Source organism: Caretta caretta, chromosome 2, assembly GCF_965140235.1.
Source record: "Caretta caretta isolate rCarCar2 chromosome 2, rCarCar1.hap1, whole genome shotgun sequence".
In the NCBI taxonomy this organism is placed as follows: Eukaryota; Metazoa; Chordata; order Testudines; family Cheloniidae; genus Caretta; species Caretta caretta.
The window spans coordinates 96,826,207-96,844,198 of record NC_134207.1 but is presented as its reverse complement, the minus strand read 5'-3'; the positions used below and the strand labels follow the sequence as shown (position 1 = coordinate 96,844,198).

General features: G+C 40.3%; 1 protein-coding gene across 2 annotated transcripts in view; it reads right to left on the bottom strand.

Moving 5' to 3' along the window:
- Window positions 1-17,992, bottom strand: part of CCDC102B (coiled-coil domain containing 102B) — a 361,276-nt gene that overhangs the window by 223,957 nt on the left and 119,327 nt on the right. The gene's annotated exons all lie outside the window — the stretch shown is intronic.

Sequence of the window (17,992 nt, the reverse complement as noted above, 5' to 3'; positions counted from 1 at the left end):
AGAAGTCAACTGATAATTGAATAAGTATGGGGATATTAATATCACACATTTAAAAATGTCATGAAGAAATGGACTGACTGACTTGTTGCCCTTATGTCAGTACACAACTTATTTTTTTAATAGGAGTCTATCACAGCTTTCCTATAGACCTCTTTATACAGCAACAATAAATTCACTCATAGGCATTGGTTAGATAAATAAGCATTGGTACAGATCCACTGTAGAAGTTCCAGAAGACTGGAAGAAAGCCAATGTGCCTATTTTTAAAAAGGCTAACTGAGAAGACCCAGGTAATTATAGGCCAGTCAGTCTGACATTGCTCCTGAGCAAGATAATAGAACAGCTGATACAGGACTCAACTAATTAAGAATGAAAGAAGGGTAATATAATGAATGTCAATCACCGTGGTGTGATTCTATGTCTCTATGATATCCAGGGTCCTGAAGGCATCTCCCTACCACCTGCCCTTAGCATGAGGAAGCCTTGTCTGTGCCTGTTGTGGGTCAGTAGCCCAACTCCACCAGCCTCTGGCAACATAAACACTCCCTTCCAATGCCTCCACAGGCCCTGCTCTCTCTTTACAGGTTAACCATAGGCATACTCTGACCTCTAAGCTTTTTCTGAGCATCCTTGTGGACTATCCAGCCCCATTCCAGTGGAAACTCACATAATTCACAGAACCATTACTTAAAGGCATAAACACACTAGCTTTCCAGTTATACCTCAGGGTCACCACTCTACTCAACACAGCACTTAGATATATTTGTAGTAAAAACAAGAAGAAGTTTATTTAACAAAGAACAGAGGTTAGAGAAGAAGCAAGTAGACATAATGGAAACAAATTATTAAATATCAAATAAAATCATAACATGCTGTCTAGAACCTAAACATAACTAACAAGACATTATCATGTCATATAGAGCAAAAGCTCATTGAAAATCCTTCCAACATATTACAGCCATGCTTAGCAGTGATCTTCTGTTCATGAGACTAGTCATACTGTCCTCTTGCCTCTTCAGTGAAATATCCTGTATCTCTTTGCAATTCCGTACATATCAAAACAGTCCTTTCATCTTTATCCGTAAACTGACTGTTTTGCCCTATGACCTACCTCTCTTGTTGACCAGCAATCTTTTAATAGACACCTGGCTCCACAAGCAGATAGAGTTACATTGCAAGACATACAATGCACAATACATACTTGACCAGACAAAGAGAGATAAGCATCTACTATCCCCAACCTGAACACAATCTTTCAAAGACCTGTCACCTCCTGATGACCTACTTTTAACTTCAAGGCTTTAAGAACATAATTTCCAGTATAAATATATAACTTTTTTAAAATTACCTGTACGTACATTTCTCAATGACTAAGACGATCAGTGCGTAACTGACTGTTGGTAGAAACCTTGCATACTATCCTTTGGTGCACTGTTATGCAGACCAGGGGATCCCTTTAAACCTCTATGTACCTCCTGTGCCCTTTGCCAATTGGCACCAAGAAATTCCTTGGTCACACATGGATTTATGGAGAATAAATTCTGTTAAATTATTTGATATCTTTCTGATGAGATTACAAATTTGGTTGATAAAGGTAATAGTACTGATGTAATATACTTAGACTTCTATCAGATGTTTGACTTGGTACCGCATAACAGTTAGGTCTCAAAATGTAATTGTAAATAGGGAATCATCATTGAATATGTTTCTAGTTCTTGGCCCTACAGTATTCAGATTTTTTATGTTGAAGATAACATTCCATGTTATAAACTGAAAGGAAACACAAAATCATCACTGGTTAAAAGATAGGAAACAAAGCGTAGGAATAAATGGGCAGTTTTCAGAATGGAGAGAGGTAAATAGTGGTGTCCCTGATGGGTGTGTATTGGGACCAGTACTATTCAGCATATTCATAAATGATCTGGAAAAAGGGGGAAACAGTGAGGTGGCAAAATTTACAGAGGATACAAAACTACTCAAAGTGGTTAAGTCCAAAGCAGACTGCAAAGACTTACAAAGGAATCTCACAAAACTGGGTGACTGGGCAACAAAATGGCAGATGAAATTCTATGTTGATAAATGCAAAGTAATGTACATTGGAAAACATAATCGCAACTATACATATAAAATGATGGAGTCTGTTACCACTCAAGAAAGAGATCTCAGTGTCATTGTGGATAGTTCTCTGAAAACATCCACTCAATGTGCAGTGGCAGTCAAAAAATGTTAAGAATCATTAGGAAAGGGATAGATAATATGACAGAAAATACCATATTGCCTCTCTATAGATCCCATATGCCCGCATCTTGAATACTGCATGCAGATGTGGTCACCCCATCTCAAAAAGATATATTGGAAATGGAAAAGGTTCAGAAAAGGGAAATAAAAATGACTAGCGATATGTAACACCTTCCATATGAGGCGAGTTTAATGAAACAGGGACTTTTCAGCTTGTTAAAGATGGCTAAGGGGGGATATGATAGAGGTCTATAAAATCATGCCTGGTGGGGAGAAAGTAAATAAGGAAGTGTTTTTTACTACTTCTCATAACACAAGAACTAAAGATCCCTAAATGAAATGAATAGGCCACAGGTTTGAAACAAACAAAAGGAAGTATTTCTTCACACAACGCACAGTCAACCTGTGGAACTCTTTGCTAGAGAATGTTGTGAAGGCCAAGACTATAGCCGGGTTCAAAAAAGGACTAGATAAGTTAATGGAGGATAAATCCATCAATGGCTACCAGGTAGGATAGGCAGGCATGGTGTCCCTAGCCTCTGTTTGTCAGAAACTGGAAAAGTACAACAAGGGATGGATCACTTGGTGATTATCTGTTCTGTTCATTCCCTCTGGGGCATCTGGCATTGGACACTGTTGGAAGACAGGGTACTGGGCTAGATGGACCTTTGGTCGGGCCCAGTATGACCACTCTGATGTTCGTATGATAAAGTCAGAAGATGATACAAAAAGTTGGCGAGCAGTAAATAATGAAGAAGACTGGTCTCTGATAAAGTTTTGGGGGTTCTGGGGGATAATCAGCTGAACTTGAGGTCTTGGTGCAATATTGTGGCCAAAAGGGCTAATACAATCTTTGAATGCATAAAGAGAAAATTTTTTGGTAGGAGTAGAAAGGTAATTTTACCTCTGTATTTGGCACTGGTGCAACCACTGCTGGAATACTGTGTCTAGTTCTGGTACCACAGCTGAAGAAGGATGTTGATAAATTGGGAGTGTTCAGAGAAGAGCCATGAAAATTATTAAAACATACCTTATAATGATTAAGCTCCTTGAGTCTATTAACCTTTAATAAAGAGAAGGTTACAGGGGACTTTATCACAGTTTACAATACTTACATAATAGGCATTTCAATCTAGCTGACAAAGGTATAACATGTTCCAAGGCTAGAAGTTGAAGCTAGACAAATTCAGAGTAGAAATAAACTGTATCCTGCATTTAAAGTGCATTGAAAACATTATCTGTATTACTGGTTCACTTTTATATTTATGTTGTATATAAAACAGAGTTAAATTGATTTAGAAAGGTCATTAAGTGTTAGCTAGGGAATGATGGAATTGATACTGGTATTTGGATTTAGTGTATTTTATTTTTATTTCAGCCATCTAAAATGCAATGCATTCCATTTTGTGCAGGTTGGTGTGAAAGCTATAAGGATGCTTGACTTTGTGTTCATGCTATCTCTGGATTTAATTATTCATCCTATCAATTTTTTTCAAAGATAGACTTTGTCAGCTATGCTGTGCTGTTGAAGCAGCCATCATATGAAGGTTAAAAATAAAATAAAAAAACAAGTAATCAAAAGAATAAAGTTGTTCCTTTGGGACAAATTAAATCTGAAATCTTAAACTATCAAAAAGATGCTTACTTTTCCATACCTTTCCATTCATATATCTGCCCTCTCTGAATGCTCATAGAGACTTGTTACCAGGTGTACTTTTAAATTTTATTTTCAGATATAGAAGTGCACCTATTTTATTAGTCTCTCACACTCATTTATAGGACTATTCATTCAGACTATTTTCTTGTATGGCATTCGTTGTAATGTAAAACTGGGTTTTTAAAACATCAGTTGGAATAAGCCAATCTATTTAGTTACTCATTATTTTGTATTTTCAGTTTCAATAATTATTTAAAAATATTAGGCTATGTGCCGGATCAGAATCTTTGTTTTCCATAATCAGAAGAATAGATAACTTTGAGGCCCTGATTCAATAAACCATTTAGTCATGTATTTAAGTGCAATGAACTTCAATGGAACTTCAGTGCAACACTAATGAAGGTGTGGTTTGGCAAAGCATTTAGGCATGTTCTCAAATCCCACTGAAGTTAATAAGACTTAAAGGTCCTGGGTCAGCAAAGTATTTAAGCATGTACTTAAGTCCTAGTGACTTCAGTGGGACTTGAGAATATACTTAAATGCTTTGCTGAGCCACAACCTTCATTAGTGTTGCTCTCAATTACACATTTTTGGTGTTCTGTTTTGATAGCTACATCAGATGTTAATAGAACAGGGCTTTATGAATTAGTAGTTTGAGAATCTATCTTCAAATTAAGTATGAAGTATTTTCCTTTGAACTGAGAAAGAGAGAGAGAGAGAGAAAGAGAGAGAGAGAGAGTCTAGTTTAGACATTCAGTATTGTGAAATAATTCTAGGATGCATACTAAAAATATTACTTGTCACAGACAGTTCAAAGACTACAAAGAGCTCCATTTTGATTTCCCTTTCTTTTACTACTGAATATCAATGACAATTATGCTGCCTACATTATTTTCACTATAGTGAGCAACTATCAAGTTATCTATAATTTGAACTGACTGGTTTGTATTTGTATTCAGGTCATTCACATGCAATAGCACAGAAATAAGGAGATATATTCATTTAATTAGGAACTATTTTCCCTTCCAAGTAATATTTTTAAGTGCTTATACCCAATATCACGTTCCTCACAAATGTTTTTAGTTTGGACTGTCTCCTGCTTGCATGTGGTTTGATAAAAATGATATATTGGAGAGCTGATTAATTTGAAAAATGTGACAGAGAAAAGAAATATTGGGACCTTTTTCAGTTTTATGACATTGACTTCTGAATTTCAGCACATCAGCCATTCTGTGTTGTAATATATGATAAGAAAGGCATGAGCTTTCATTTACCGATGTCTGCTCTTCAGTTTTATCAATATATGTTCCCACAGGAAGAAATGCTTACACAATATATATGGATTAAGAATTGGGTGAATAACTATTCAAATAATTTGCATATTTCACAAATATTTTTGCACAAGTTATTTGACAATTTTAAAAAAAATATTCACCCAATTAAAGAGCCATGATGATTATTTGCCAAGTATTTTCAAATAGTTATATATAATTTTTCAATAATTTTACAAATAAGTGATTAAACTTTAACATTATTTAGCCATCCAAAATATAGATTAATTGAGTATTAGTTTATTCCCGAAGAAGCTACATTAAATTGGAGTTAAGGGTAAGAAACACAACAGATATTTTAATTATCCCCAGAACAAGTGTTACAAATCTATAATATTCAGAATTAAGGTTAGGGACACCATGAAATAACCACAAAAACAACAAGTAATCCGGTGGCACCTTAAAGACTAACAGATTTATTTGGACATAAGCATCTGAAGAAATCGGCATATGCATCTGAAGAACTGGGGTTTTTTTACCCACAAAAGCTTATGCCCAAATACAGACTAACACAGCTACCCCTCTGATACTTGACACCATGAAATAACCAGACCATTATAATTGGTGGATAAGACTGTGGTACTCCCATATTAGCAGAAACTGATTTTGAAAGACAATTTATATATTTCATTTTTACTTTCATGGTATTACCACAGGGCCTGAACTAAAGTAGTTTGGGTGCCTTAACTATGAATGTCCATACCTTAAAAGAAAAAAAAAACATTTTCACATTAACTATGGATTTTCCAGCATTATCACTGTTTGGGGGATAATTGAAATATTCCTGTAATGGGTTTTAACCTAAACTGCAATCATGTAATCTTAAACAAAAAGAAAAGGAGTACTTGTGGCACCTTAGAGACTAACCAATTTATTTGAGCATAAGCTTTCGTGAGCTACAGCTCACTTCATCGGATGCATACTGTGGAAAGTATAGAAGATCTTTTTATGCACACAAACCATGAAAAAACGGGTGTTTACCACTACAAAAGGTTTTCTCTCCCCCCACCCCACTTTCCTGCTGGTAATAGCTTATCTAAAGTGATCACTCTCCTTACAATGTGTATGATAATCAAGTTAGGCCATTTCCAGCACAAATCCAGGTTTTCTACCCCCACCCCACCACCACCACCACAAACCCACTCTCCTGTTGGTAATAGCTTATCTAAAGTGATCACTCTCCTTACAATGTGTATGATAATCAAGGTGGGCCATTTCCAGCACAAATCCAGGGTTTAACAAGAACGTCGGGGGGGGGGGGGGGGGGGGTAGGAAAAAACAAGGGGAAATAGGTTACCTTGCATAATGACTTAGCCACTCCCAGTCTCTATTCAAGCCTAAGTTAATTGTATCCAATTTGCAAATGAATTCCAATTCAACAGTCTCTCGCTGGAGTCTGGTTTTGAAGTTTTTCTGTTGTAATATCGCAACTTTCATGTATGTAATTGCGTGACCAGAGAGATTGAAGTGTTCTCTGACTGGTTTATGAATGTTATAATTCTTGACATCTGATTTGTGTCCATTTATTCTTTTACGTAGAGACTGTCCAGTTTGACCAATGTACATGGCAGAGGGGCATTTCTGGCACATGATGGCATATATCACATTGGTGGATGCGCAGGTGAACGAGCCTCTGATAGTGTGGCTGATGTTATTAGGCCCTATGATGGTGTCCCCTGAATAGATATGGGGGCACAGTTGGCAACGGACTTTGTTGCAAGGATAGGTTCCTGGGTTAGTGTTTCTGTTGTGTGGTATGTGGTTGCTGGTGAGTGTTTGCTTCAGATTGGGGGGCTGTCTGTAGGCAAGGCACATTTGGCCTGTCTCCCAAGATTTGTGAGAGTGCTGGTCATCCTTCAGGATAGGTTGTAGATCCTTAATAATGCGTTGGAGGGGTTTTAGTTGGGGGCTGAAGGTGACCGCTAGTGGCGTTCTGTTATTTTCTTTGTTAGGCCTGTCCTGTAGTAGGTGACTTCTGGGAACTCTTCTGGCTCTATCAATCTGTTTCTTCACTTCTGCAGGTTGGTAGTTGTAGTTGTAAGAATGCTTGATAGAGATCTTGTAGGTGTTTGTCTCTGTCTGAGGGGTTGGAGCAAATGCGGTTGTATCGCAGAGCTTGGCTGTAGACAATGGATTGTGTGGTATGGTCAGGGTGAAAGCTGGAGGCATGAAGGTAGGTTTCTGGTATAGGGTGGTGTTTATGTGACCATCGTTTATTAGCACTGTAGTGTCCAGGAAGTGGATCTCTTGTGTGGACTGGACCAGGCTGAGGTTGATGGTGGGATGGAAATTGTTGAAATCGTGGTGGAATTCCTCAAGTGCTTCTTTTTCATGGGTCCAGATGATGAAGATGTCATCAATATAGTGCAAGTAGAGTAGGGGCGTTAGGGGACAAGAGCTGAGGAAGCGTTGTTCTAAGTCAGCCATAAAAATGCTGGCATACTGTGGATCCATGCGGGTACCCATAGCAGTGCCGCTGATTTGAAGGTATACATTGTCCCCAAATGTAAAATAGTTATGGGTAAGGACAAAATCACAAAGTTCAGCCACCAGGTTAGCCGTGACATTATCGGGGATAGTGTTCTTGATGGCTCGTAGTCCATCTTTGTGTGGAATGTTGGTGTAGAGGGCTTCTACATCCATAGTGGCCAGGATGGTGTTATCAGGAAGATCGCCGATGGATTGAAGTTTCCTCAGGAAGTCAGTGGTGTCTCGAAGGTAGCTGGGAGTGCTGGTAGCGTAGGGCCTGAGGAGGGAGTCTACATAGCCAGACAATCCTGCTGTCAGGGTGCCAATGCCTGAGATGATGGGGCGTCCAGGATTTCCAGGTTTATGGATCTTAGGTAGTAGATAGAATATCCCAGGTTGGGATTCTAGGGGTGTGTCTGCGCGGATTTGATCTTGTGCTTTTTCAGGGAGTTTCTTGAGCAAATGCTGTAGTTTCTTTTGGTAACTCTCAGTGGGATCAGAGGGTAATGGCTTGTAGAAAGTGGGACTGGAGAACTGCCGAGCAGCCTCTTGTTCATATTCCGACTTATTCATGATGACAACAGCACCTCCTGTGTCAGCCTTTTTGATTATGATGTCAGAGTTGTTTCTGAGGCTCTTGATGGCATTGTGTTCTGCACGGCTGAGGTTGTGGGGCAAGTGATGCTGCTTTTCCACAATTTCAGCCTGTGCACATCGGCAGAAGCACTCTATGTAGAACTCCAGTCTGCTGTCTCGACCTTCAGGAGGAGTCCACCTAGAATCTTCCTGATAACACCATCCTGGCCACTATGGATGTTGTGGGAGGTGTGTGGAGAAAACCTGGATTTGTGCTGGAAATGGCCCAACTTGATTATCATACACATTGTAAAGAGAGTGATCACTTTAGCTATTACCAGCAGGAGAGTGGGGTGGTAGAGAAAACCTTTTCTCATGGTAAACACCCATTTTTTCATGGTCTGTGTGTATAAAAAGATCTTCTGTGCTTTCCACAGTATGCATCCGATGAAGTGAGCTGTAGCTCATGAAAGCTTATGCTCAAATAAATTGGTTAGTCTCTAAGGTGCCACAATACTCCTTTTCTTTTTGTGAATAGAGACTAACACGGCTATTACTCTGAAACCTATAATCTTAAGATTAATTCCATGTTAACAGTTATCTAGGAATGTTGGATTTTTTACATTAAACATTTCATACTTAAATGCTAGCAAAGAAACCCAAAGCTAATGTTACCACATGATATTTCTCAAGATGTGAAGATACATAGCATCAAACTTAAATTAGAAAATAAATAAATACATACATACATACATACCCACCCCCCACCCCACACACACACTTTTAGGAACAGATTCAGTAGCACACAGTGGCTACCTTCTCCCACTCTGGAGCAGGACAGAGCAGCCAGAGAGCACTGGGCAATTTCCCCCCCTCTCCTGACCTCTATATTTCCCTGCATGCACAGCACACAAATTCCGTTTTCTCCCTCTATCCCATTTGGGACCTTCTGCTTCCCCATTCCCCCGACCCCCAGGTTCCCCTTTCTATCCTTTGTAAGTACTTGTGGTGCAATGGGTAATGTTGAAAGTAAAGTTTTAGGATTCATAGTCATGTTTTCTTGTTGTTTTTTTTTCATAACTGAAAGTTTCTTCTTCAGCATGGACTCCAGAATATTCTGCTGCAGGGAATTCCATGAACAATCATACACTTTCAAAATGGCCATCATCTGCTATTGTTTACAACAGGAGAGAAGTCAAACTGCCCTCAAGAAGATGGTAGCCCTCTTGCTGTCAGGAGCCACTGTATTCCCTTATGGCAGCCAGTGGAGGAAGATAAAGATTAAATAAATCTAACATGGGAGGCTATGTATCTCAAGGGAATGGTAATACAGCAGGCTTCACTTTGATTAAGGATTCATTGATTTTTCATGTTTAAGAAATACCCATCACTTCTGAAACTTGGGGATTATGAGTACACAAATGTGGATGTAAAAGTTTAAAAAAACAAACAAACAAAAAACAAACAAACAAACAAACAAACAAACAAACAAACAGAAAAACAGTTTTTACGAAGAGCCTTGTGAATAGAGCTGACCAAAATATTTTTAAGAGTGAGGTTTTGATGACAATTTTTTTTGTTTAAAAATTGTGCAGAAAAAATCCCACCCTAACTTTTCTCCTGCCACTTTTTTTCCACTGGAAAATACAGTGGGATTTTTCCTCAATTTCGAAAACAAAGAAAAATCAAACCCCTTTCATTGGTTACTGTCCCACTGAGACAAGTATCACAAGTATCACCTCCTCTAAGTCAAAAAGGAACTACATCTGAAGGCCCAGCAGTGTCCATGGTTATATTTGAACCACAGTGAGGGGAAGCACAGAAATAATTGATGATCATATTTTAGGCATCTACTAAGAGCAGCATTGTGTTTTGGCATTTCTAGCATGCAGAGGTTATTTTGGGATGGAGTTGATAGAGTATCACTGACTTTTCTCTCTCACTCCCAGTTTGACTGCATATACATGAAACCTTTACAAGCCTATTGCAAAGACAAAACAGCAAGCGAGGAAACATTACTCAAGTAGTGACTTCAAAGTTATACCCTACAGCTAATTTATTGTATTTGTACTTATTTTTAAAGCTAGATAAATAGATATATTACTTAGCAGATCTTTACTTGCAGACCTTTACCTTAATAATTAGAGGTAGCACTGGAAAACAAAACAAAATTAATTTCAGATTTTGTTCAAAATGATCTTTAGAGTTGATGGTAATAAATCTCCTTCAGTAAATAATATGCTTTTGGGTATTGATTTATATTTTCAATTGTTTTCTTCCATTCATTGCAATCCCTTCTAAAATGAACCACTTGGATATATTTAACATTAGTTGCCAGCCTATTTATCAAACATTATAACTATTATTTTAAAATGCAAACTCCATGCCAGGAAGTGCAATCAATAGGGCCACAAGTCCTCCTTTTCTTTTTGCGAATACAGACTAACACGGCTGTTACTCTGAAACCTGTCATTAAAGAGTCAATATTTCCCAACCATTACTACCAGGTAATGCTACCATTGTTGCCTATCCTAAGTACAAGGAAACCATTCTAAAATACCTCTATGGAAGAGGTTCTCAAACTTCATTGCACTGTGAACCCCTTCTGACAACAAAAATTACTACATGACCCTAGGACGGGGGACCGAAGCATGAGTCTACCCGAGCCCCGCTGCCAGAAGGGAATGGGGGCAAATCAAAGCCCAAAGGCTTCATCCCCAGGCGTGAGGCCTGTAACCTGAGCCCCGCCACCCCGGGCTGAAGTTGAATACTAAGCCCTGGGTGGTGGGGCTTGGGCTTCAGCTTTGGCCTGTGCCCCAGCCAGTCTAAAGCCAGCCCATGTCATTAAAATGGGTTCACGACCAACTTTGGGGTCCTGACCCACAGTTTAAGAACAGCTGCTATATGGCAAAACTATTGGTAGACTGCAGATTCACCTCCAAGCTTTCCTTTGTTGGTGGACGGTGGGGAAGGGTAAGAGAGGGGCATTTATTTGGCAAGCAGTCTAGGTTGGAAGCTACAGACTATTTGTTTATACTTCTACAGCTGGTGCTTACTCACAGCCCTATGCTAAGTATTCACTGTATTTTTATTATTTAAAAAAAAATCACAAAAGAAAGCAAAACAAAATACATCGCATACAAACAATTAAGCATGGAAAAGTTACAGAAGCTCATTTGTGCCAAATGTTGACAGCACCCTCAGTCATGATGAATTGCACCTTATTCAGAGGAGTCCCACAGATTTCAGCTGGTCTACTCCTGGAATGAGCTAATGTAACTCAGATCAGTTAAGGGTAACAACTCTGGCCCTGGTTCTTTTGTTCCCTCTCCCTTCCCTGAATCCTCCCCTCTCCCCCTCCCCACCCCCACATTCTAGCATCTACCTGACCCCCATTTCAAGGCACATAACTTACTGCTTAATGAACAACAATTGCAGTCACTCAGACTCATGGACACACACTCCTTCTCACCCTCTCCTCTCCTTTTCCTAAAAATAGCAGCAAGGCTACTGGAGCAATAAACTGCAAAACTATATGGGAAAGTAAATGTCATAACATTAATTATATCCTCAGTACACTGCTGCAATCTCTCTGAAGGCATCCATGTTACGAGTGGGCTAATTCTGTAATAAGTAAGCTAAATACTTTTAAGACCTTAAAAAAAGGCCTCATGGGCATGCTTTCATAACTATTTAGAAACTTATCCTTAATACAGAGGAACAAGATAATAGGTATTTTAATAAATAGTTAGTTGATTGTTATATTCTCCAGAAAGACACTTATAACGAAGGTTTATGACCATCAACTGGTGTGCTTATAACTATCTATAGAAGTATTTCCCAAATCACAGAAATGACGGGAAGGGACCTTGATTGGTCAACTAGTCCAGTTCCCTGCACTGAGGCAGAACTAAATATTATTCAGACCATCCCTGACTGGTGTATGTCTAACCTATTCTTAAAAACCTCCAATGATAGAGATTTCACAACCTCCCTAGGTAAGTTGTTCCAGTCTTAACCACCCCTACAGTTACCAAGTTTTTCCTAATGTCCATCCTAAACCCCCCTTGCTGCAACTGAGCCCATTTCTTTTTGTCTTGTCCTCAGTGGTTAAGAACAATTTATCAACCTCCTTCTTGTAACAGCCTTTTACATACTTGGAGACTAATCATCATGTCCCCCCTCAGTCTTCTCCTCTCCAGACTGAACAAACACAATTTTTTAAAAATTTTGCCTCATAGATTGTGTTTTCTAGTCGCTTAATCGTTTTTGTTGCTCTCATCAGTATTTTATCCAGTTTGTCCATATCTTTCTCAGAGTGTGGTGCCCAGAACTGGGCACAGGACTCTATTTGAGGCCCTATCAGTGCTGAGTAGAGTGGAAGAATTACTTCTTTCATCTTGCTTACTATGTTCCTGCTAATCCATCCCCAGGGGTTGTGGCCAGGTTCTAGACTGGTCACAGGCCTGGGGAGAAGGAGAAGCCCTGTCAGTGGGTGTTGCAGAGCTAGCCCACCTCCCATTCATGCTGCAGCCGTGGCTCCTGTGCTAAAAAACACAGCATGGCTCCTGTGAGCAAAAAACAAAGCATGGTTCAGTTTAAATAATGGACCATTTCTTATTTTAGCCAAACTGTTTTCTAATTGAAGAACTAAGATACACCAGTCCACCTAGAGAATCACTGGAGAATACACAGTAATGAAGGGAAAAGTCCTACACTGGCCAGAAGGTGGACAATATAATTTAACTAATAGGACTCTTCTATTATGTTATGAAAATCTTTGAGGGCAGTTTGAGGAAATGATTCTTCAGAGTGAGGCACAGAAAAGAACAGATACTTATCCACCATCTGTCAAGTCACCATCAAGTCAGCCATCTGAACTGGAACCTCTACCAAGAAGTAGATAAAGTGAGCTGTAGCTCACGAAAGCTCATGCTCAAATAAATTGGTTAGTCTCTAAGGTGCCACAAGTACTCCTTTTCTTTTTGCAAAGACAGACTAACACAGCTGTTACTCTGAAAGTTGGATAAAGTTTTCCTGATATCCCCTCTTTCCTGGAAAACCTTCTTATCCTTGACAGGCAGGTTGCTGGTCACCTCTTTGATCTACCTTGCCATCCCAGATTTGGAAGTGTTGGAGCTGGGCTCCCCAACCACTCTGTAGCTGCTGCCCCCCAAAAGACTTCATCTCTGCCTACAGGTCATCTCTCAGCCCTTCCTGGGAAGCTTCCAGCATTTTGCTTTAATTCTTTTGCAGAGCCTCCAGCTCTTGTTTTAGACCTTGTTTCAAATTCTTCAGGGCACCTTTGAGTTCTACAACCATCTCCATTATTTGTTCCACCTTGGCTCAACAGGAGTACCAGCTCACACTTCTCCCCTTGGAAGCTGGATCCTACTCCTAAAACCAGTATTGCCCTCTTGACTTGAGTGGTTAGCAAATATTTGGGGTCTTGTAGGTTGTTTCTGTTAGGAGGAGAAATTGATGATGAAGTCTGGTATTTCTTGGATAGAATTCTGTACATTTACAAATGGAGCTTTGTTTCCCTGAACATAGTAGGAATCACACAGCAGGAAGCAGTTCCTTCCTTACAGTGTCAATCCTCTGTCCAGCCAGCATTCTCCCCAAAGAGCTTTCCTTCTTAGTTTTCTCTGAAGGACATGTTACAAGTGCTTCTTTTCCTGTCTCTTTCTTTCTGCTTCTCTCTGCCTGCTTCTTGGCTGTTTCTGGCAGATAGATACACAGCTGCAAGCAAATCAATCCCCAGCTGTCCTGTGCTTGCATTCAGTCTCGTTTTTGTGCAGTGGCATTTGTTGTCAACCCCCAGGATGTTTTCCATTTTATCAGCTACCACTGAATCAAATGACCATTAATTGTTCCTCATTTATCCTGAATTGAAAGCAACCAGCACACTCAGCAGCTGCAAAGACAACCTGTACTACATGACTGCACTACGTGGCTTTTAGTGACATGGCTGTTCCGCTACAGCCATGCTGCTAAAAGGCGTGCAAAAAGCAGAGAGCTCTTCTGCCGACAAAAAAATTCCATTCCTCATGAGCAGCAGCGGCTTTGTCGGCAGGAGAGTGTTCCTGCTGAAAAAGCGCTGTTCACACCAGCGCTTTTCATCAGTAAAACTTTTGTCGTTCGGGGTGTGTGTGTTTTTTTTAAACAGCCCGGAATGACAAAAGTTTTGCTGACAAAGTGCCAGTGTAGACAAAGCCTAACTAAGGCCATGACTGCACTAGAAAGCTTTCAGCTGTGCCACTGTAAGCTCTCTAGTATAGTCACTCTAAGTTGATGGGAGAGAGCACTCTTGTTGACTTAATTAATCTACTCCCAATGAGCAGTGGTAGCTATGTCTGAGGAAGAAGCTCTCGAACAGATATAGCGCTGTCCACACCCGTGCTTAGATCAGTGTAACTTATATTGCTCAGGGGGGTGGCTTATTCATACTCCTGAGTGACATAAGTTATACCGAAATAAGTGGTAGCACAGATATAGCCTAAGAAAAGGCAGATGTTGCAAGGATTCAGCGTCACAGTGATAGGTAGTAAGAAAAGAACTGAGGAATGGTTGGATCTACTCCACCTTTTATGCCCTCGGATGGGAGTGGGGACAGCCCAGATGGACACTGCTGATCTCGTGTTCAGAAAATGCATGAACACCAAGTTATTCACCACATGAATTCTATTTGATACACAGTAACATATTTTCTCATATATGCGTATATTTGACCAGCGGTCTCTTCGAAATCTCAAATTACTTTTCTTATAAAGGAATATCTTATATACTTATTGGTTCAAAAAATACCAGTCTAAAAGCATTTTAAAGGAAGGTTCATAGTTGTTACAGATATGGCAATTTCCTGCACTATCCTTGAAAAATCTGATTGAATTAAATTTAAGTAGCTTTGGAATCCAATGTATTAAAAATACAAAGTTGATGTATTATTGTGAAATTGTATGTAACTTTCTTTGTGGGGAGACATGACTGGTGTAAATGCTGGGAAGTGTTATGAGCATCAAAGAACTATTTGAAATAGATGTGATGAAATGGTAGTTCTTCAAGTAGTAATCAGTGGCTCAACAGGTAGTGATCAATGGCTCCATGTCTAGCTGGCAGCCGGTATCAAACGGAGTGCCCCAAGGGTCCGTCCTGGGGCTGGTTTTGTTCAGTATCTTTATTAATGATCTGGAGGATGGCGTGGATTGCACCCTCAGCAAGTTTGCAGATGACACTAAACTGGGAGGAGAGGTAAATATGCTAGAGGGTAGGGATAAGATACAGAGGGACCTAGACAAATTAGAGGATTGGGCCAAAAGAAATCTGATGAGGTTCAAGGACTAGTGCAGAGTCCTGCATTTAGGACGGAAGAATCCCATGCACTGCTACAGACTGGAGACCAAGTGGCTAGGCAGCAGTTCTGCAGAAAAGGACCCAGGGGTTAAAGTGGACAAGAAGCTGGATATGAGTCAACGGTGTGCCCTTGTTGCCAAGAAGCTAACGGTATTTTGGGTCATATAAGTAGGAGCATTGCCAGCAGATAGAGGGACGTGTTCCCCTCTATTCAGCATTGGTGAGGCCTCATCTGGAGTACTGTGTCCAGTTTTGGGCCTCACACTAGAAGAAGGATGTGGAAAAATTGGAAAGAGTCCAGCAGAGGACAACAAAAATTATTAGGGGGCTGGAGCACATGACTTATGAGGAGAGGCTGATGGAGCTGGGATTATATAGTCTGCGGAAGAGAAGAATGAGGGGGGGATTTGATAGCTGCTTTCAACTACCTGAAAGGGGGATCCAAAGAGGATGGATCTAGACTGTTCTCAGTGATACCAGATTATAGAACAAGGAGTAATGGTCTCAAGTTGCAGTGGGGGAGGTTTAGGTTGGATATTATGGAAAAAAAAAATCACTAGGAGGGTGGTAATGTGTTACCAAGGGAAGTGGTGGAATCTCCTTCCTTAGAGGTTCATAGAATCATAGAATATCAAGGTTGGAAGGGACCTCAGGAGGTCATCTAGTCCAACCCCCTGCTCAAAGCAGGACAAATCCCAACTAAATCATCCCAGCCAGGGCTTTGTCAAGCCTGACCTTAAAAACTTCTAAGGAAGGAGATTCCACCACCTCCCTAGGTAATGCATTCCAGTGTTTCACCACCCTCCTAGTGAAAAAAAGTTTTTCCTAATATCCAACCTAAACCTCCCCCACTGCAACTTGAGACCATTACTCCTTGTTCTATCATCAGCTACCACTGAGAACAGTCTAGATCCATCCTCTTTGGAACCCCCTTTCAGGTAGTTGAAAGCAGCTATCAAATCCTCCCTCATTCTTCTCTTCCTCAGACTAAACAATCCCAGTTCCCTCAGCCTCTCCTCAAAAGTCATGTGTTCCAATCCCCTAATCATTTTTGTTGCCCTCCACTGGACTCTTTCCAATTTTTCCACATCCTTCTTGTAGTGTGGGGCCCAAAACTGGACACAGTACTCCAGATGAGGCCTCACCAATGTCGAATAGAGGGGAACAATCACGTCCCTCGATTTGCTGGCAATGCCCCTACGTATACATCCAAAAATGCCATTGGTCTCCTTGGCAACAAGGGCACACTGTTGACTCATGTCCTCATATTCTCGTCCACTGTAACCCGTAGGTCCTTTTCCGCAGAACTGCTGCCTAACCATTTGGTCCCCTTGTCTGTAGCAGTGCATGGGATTCTTCAGTTCTAAGTGCAGGACTCTGCAATTGTCCTTGCTGAACCTCATCAGATTTCTTTTGGCCCAATCTTCTAATTTGTCTAGGTTCCTCTGTATCCTATCCCTACCCTCCAGCGTATCTACCTCTCCTCCCAGTTTAGCGTCATCTGCAAAGTTTTTAAGGTCAGGCTTGACAAAGCCCTGGCTGGGATGATTTAGTTGGGGATTAGGTCTTGCTTTGAGCAGGGGGTTGGACTAGATGATCTCCTGAGGTCCCTTCCAACCTTATGATTCTATGAACTGGTAACCACAGAAGAAAAACTAACAAACCTGTATGAGGTTTGAAGGACTGATCACCTACCAGAGGTCCAGGCTGGAGTTGGGGTTGTTCTCTGGTAACTTTATTAACAGGCATGTAGGTTCTTTTATTGTTTTTATAACGTTTTCTCTGTAATACTTGCACCTTAGGAATAAATGTGTTTGCTTAGAAAGGGCTCTTTGGTAACTTAACCATGGGTAACTATGTTGTTTATAGCATCTGGGGAGAAAGCAAAGCACAGACTCTGGCCTATTTAGGCAGTCTGACTTGCCGTGTCAGCAGGAAACTGAGCAGACTAGAAAAACCCCGGTCAGGATAGAGAGAAATGTGAGTCTCTTCCCAAGAGAGGTGATGGATGGGAAGCTGGAAGCCTGAGTGTGGATGCCATTGGTAGACCACGGAGAGGGAATAGAGATGCACCTGTCCTGAACTGTGACAATAGTGTGGAAAGATATTTTAGGAAGATAAGATATAAGTAGTTTGTTGTTCTTTAGAAACCCACACTCCTCCTGGAAAATGAGCTATTGCAGTATTATAGTTTCAAAGAATGAATTATATATGATATTTGAATACTGAACAAGGTAAATTAAATAGGAGTCCAGTAATCAGAAGTTCTGTAAAAGTGATTTTACATGAAAGAAAGTCTAGTATGGAAATATTTACTATGATTTTGCTTGTCATATTTCAGTTTGAAAAAGTTAATAGCTATAGCAAC